This window comes from Bidens hawaiensis, unplaced genomic scaffold (assembly GCF_021521415.1).
Source record: "Bidens hawaiensis isolate Kalapana, Puna unplaced genomic scaffold, B.hawaiensis_p1.1 tig00001412_1, whole genome shotgun sequence".
Classification (NCBI taxonomy): Eukaryota; Viridiplantae; Streptophyta; class Magnoliopsida; order Asterales; family Asteraceae; genus Bidens; species Bidens hawaiensis.
In genome coordinates this window covers 1,399,899-1,404,448 of record NW_027491079.1, presented here as the reverse complement: position 1 = coordinate 1,404,448, position 4,550 = coordinate 1,399,899, and the positions used below count along the sequence as shown (strand labels likewise).

Genomic DNA, 4,550 nt, shown 5'->3' with positions numbered 1-4,550 from the left:
CCCCGTGGTTTCAGAAACGAACCATTTGAGTCCCTGCTGTTACTTAACTTTCAAGGTAAAACTTTTATTTTACTGAAACCACAGGGACTCAAATGGTTCGTTTCTGAAACCACATGGACTCAACCAGTTCAAAATTTTTTCGAAGACTCATTGTGACTCCGCCTTAAAACCACAGGGACTCAAACAGTAATTTTCTCCATAAATTATTACAGTAACAGACAAAAAAAGATAAATCTTATGATGATGCAAGGTTGTAACTTGTAAAGATGGAAGCCAAAACAGCATAATGGGTAAACAAACAGTGCCAAGTGAATCTTTGAGAATTAGTAGGAGTAGTTTCAAACACAGGTGAAATTTTTTTGAAAGAACAATATTCAAGGACCCCATTGTACTAAACCCCATCACTGTGGGGTAGCAACTAGCAATTAACCATCCTCTCTCTCTCTCTCTCTCTCTCTCTCTCTCTATAAGTAGCTAGCTGTACATAACTCATTGGAAAATGAAGGTAGAAATCTAAGAGTTAATATCCTACTGTCTTCACTCTGATCAAACACGCTGTCTTCACTCTGATTAAACACGCGACGACACAATCTTTTAATCCCAGAAAGATCACAACTTTCTTTCAACCAAAATTAACATATAAAGAAACATAATGTGCTCATGAGTACGGCCACTCTTTCACCCTTTACGTATGCCCTAATGAAGAATTCACCACCTTATAATTCTCCTGGATCAAATCAACCCTTACCCGACTCGAAAAACCCGGAAACCAGAACCATCAAAAGAACCCGCGATTCGAGCACCAAGCATCCGGTTTACCACGGTGTTCGGATGAGGAGTTGGGGCAAATGGGTGTCCGAAATCCGCGAGCCAAGGAAAAAATCGCGCATATGGCTCGGGACATTCCCTACACCGCAAATGGCCGCTCGGGCACATGATGTTGCCGCGGTTAGTATCAAAGGAAGCTCCGCTATTCTTAATTTCCCCGAACTCGCTGGATCACTTCCGCGTGCTGTTTCGAGCTCTCCGAGAGACGTGCAAACCGCAGCGGCTAAAGCCGCAGCCATGACCGAATTCGACTCTCCTTCGTGTTTAGAAACCGCATCCGAGGAGCTTGATGAGATAATTGAGCTTCCGGTTTTAGGGTCGAGTTTTGACTCGCCGGAGTTAAAGTGCGAGTTCGTGTACACGGACTCGCTCGTAGACGGGTGGTTGTATCCACCGCCGTTGTTGTTGTTAAACAACAACGGCGGTGATCAAGAAGGTATGTATGTTTCAGGGCAAGAACACATGATTTCAACTGCCTTTGAATCTTCATGGTGGAATTATTAGTGTTTTTATCTTTTTCGGATTCTCACTTTTGCTTTCTACTGTTTTCACTTTGGGCACTTTCATTTTTTTTCATCCAAGTGGCACCTTTTGTACGTTGAATGTGTAAATACGTATAAATTTTCTAAGCAAAAGCATTAGTTCACATAAGTTGACTTCATGTGGCAAATGTTGTGGATGTCATGTATCATTTCTGAATATACATCTTTAATTGCATGAAGTACAAGCTTATTAAATGGTAGATCCTCAAAGCTCCGCATCATTTGTTTGAATTAATTATTTATAAACTCTACTGAAACGCATTTATTTGTCTAACTTAATACTTAAGACACCATGAATTCATGAAGGTCATATATGTTTTGAACAAATAAATCAAAGGTGTTAGCTAAATGTACTCCTTTTCTCCTTATTTTTACTACATATATTTCTTTTAAATTTTACATTAATATAATTTAATCATTTCTTGTTTTTTTTTTATCATTTTGTTATCTTTTATTATTTTTATTTTTAACAAACATTTTTTAAGATTTTTTTTGTTTACTGTTTTTTTTAAATAATTTTTAGAAATAGTTTCGTTTGTTTTAAATATAAATTTCATGTTGTTTGTTAGTTAGAAAAAGAAAGAAAGAAATAATATATTCATGCAATAAATTACACAAATTTTATGAATGGAGAATAAAATATCTAATGATATGCGATATTTAATATTTTAACATAGAAGTAGTGTTACATGGAGTAATATATTAAATAAAATTATTATAGAAATTGAAAGTTTATAAGAAGGGTATGACAAGTAAGAAAGACGGGTACGTATAGCCTAACCTATAAATCAAATTCCTATACATTGCCGATTGCCGGTTATAAAAGTAGAAGTTTCTTTATTATCAAACAATTACAAAATTACTGAAGAATATGCAGAGTTGTAGATAGCAATATTAAATATAGATGAATATGTTATTTTCTGGATTATACATGCTAATTAGCCTGGTTATATTAAGAATGTAATTAGGGAAAACAATATTTTTTAACAACGTTTCGAACTATCCTAAATACCTGAATGAGTTTTCCTAAGATGGGCTGTCAACCGTCCATATTGATTTAATGCTACATGCATAACTCATCCACAAATACCATCAAAGAGAAAATCCATCTCGATAAAAAATTTCTTTAAGGGGGTGTTTGGGATTCCTTATTTTACCTCTTTATAACTTTTCATTAAGTTAATAAGTTACAAAAGTGTAACTTACGAAACTTTTCCTCTCACAATATAAGCAATCCCAAACACCTAATTATTTTTCAAGAAGTTTATAAGTTATAAGTTGGTGAAAATAAACACTCTCAATCACCCCCTAAGTCAGATTTCAAATCTAAGACTTTAAAATCCACAGTATTAACCATATCCTCGTTTCATTGCAGAGAAAGCAACCTAACACTAATTTTTTTGAAAGACTTGTGGCTTTATGGGACAACCAAATAGGGTCCGGTATTTCAAACACGTGTGCTAACCTAATAAAGCATGCTTTTTGACTGTCACAATGAACCAATACCGAATAAATCTCTTAAAAAATGCCCCGAAGGACATGTAACCAAAAGTACTAGGTGTTAGAAGATACAAACACTATTAATTCCACCATAAAGATGCATTTAAAAAATGTAAAGGAGTAAACATGCGATTGTCCTTTAGAAAATTTAGTCACTATTAGACGTAATGTCTCATTATATTATGACAGAATTAATGTACCTTAAATTAACACTGTTTATAGGAAAAAGATGATGGAGAGATATAATTTATCTTGCTTGAAAACCACATAAACTCAAGCAGTTCTCGTAAGCTTAAGGGACCCCCCCTCTTTCCCCTCCCCCGGTCTACAAACCACAGAAACACAAATAGTACTTTTCTTACCAAACAATCACGTAATACATAGAGATAAAGCATTTAAAAGTAGTTCTAAAACGAAGAAAATTCAATATTAATTTCTAATCAGTTTCGAATGGGAATTTCTAAGCTCATGTTGATTTAAATGAAGACACCTAACCTAAAAGTCTATAATGCACAAAATTAAGAAATTACTATGAAAATTAAATTAAGCGGGACATCGCTTAACAATTTAACAGATAGAAACCTTCAATATCTAATAATTTAACAGATTTGAAATCTAATCATACATACGAAACTGTACACCTAAAACATTCTAGTTTCTCAAACCAAAACTATATCTAAACTAATAACTTTCAAACCCAAATATACCAATTTAACAAATAAGCTGTCACACCCCAACCTACGATAGAATGTCAGGATGGAAATCGTTGGTTCACAGCTCACAAGACACTATCATGCAATTTATGACAATATCTAATTTAGTTATTAAAATTTCAAATCAAATACACAATGTTTCACCAAATACAAAATAAGCCAAAAGAAAACAAATATTCCAAAATTAATAAACCAAACATGTTTGTCTTTTTATTAAAAGGTATATTGGTTTGTAATGATTGCAACTATTGCCTTTTGGTCACTGCTGGTCCTGACTAATGAATTGGGTACTAATGATCCCAACTTTTAAAGTATTTGTTCCTAACGGTCCGCGACTAACAGAATCCTAACGTCGTTAGTTTCAGGTCGCCGGAAAAACGTTTTTGGCCGGAAAACTCATCTTTTTTTTCCCGAAAACTCAACATTTTCGTCCCAAACATCTTGGTAACTTTGTATCGGACCTTTAGAAAGCCTTTTTTCTAGTAAAAGCTCAATTATTGAGGTCGCCAGAAACCTTAGAACCATCGTCGGAATCGGTTGATGGTGCTCAAGTGGTGGTAGCTGGTTAGCAGTGAGTCAATTGACGGTGGTTGCGGTGTTCGGTGGTGTTTTCCGGCAACAAATTTGAATTTTCCAACAAAAAATGTTTCCCGACGACCTGAAACTAACGGCGTTAGGATTCTATTAGTCGTGGACTATTAAAAACAAATACTTTAAAAGTTTGGATCATCAGTAGCCAATTCATTAGTTGGGACCAACAGTGACCAAAAGACAATAGTTGAGACCATTAAAAACCAATATACCTTATTAAAATGACTTAAGGTCCATTCTATGTAATTCTTCACCTTCACTTCCACATATATGATAACCAATATGCGTAAAAAATAAAATATATTTGTCAACACAAGGTTGAGTAAGTAATCACCAGTTTGTGAGATAATGGTATAATATATAAAGATAAGCAAAC

General features: G+C 34.4%; 1 pseudogene; it reads left to right on the top strand.

Moving 5' to 3' along the window:
• The first annotated feature begins 625 nt into the window (after positions 1-625).
• Positions 626-1,432, top strand: LOC143574307 (dehydration-responsive element-binding protein 3 pseudogene; annotated as a pseudogene).
• The last annotated feature ends 3,118 nt before the right edge of the window (positions 1,433-4,550 follow it).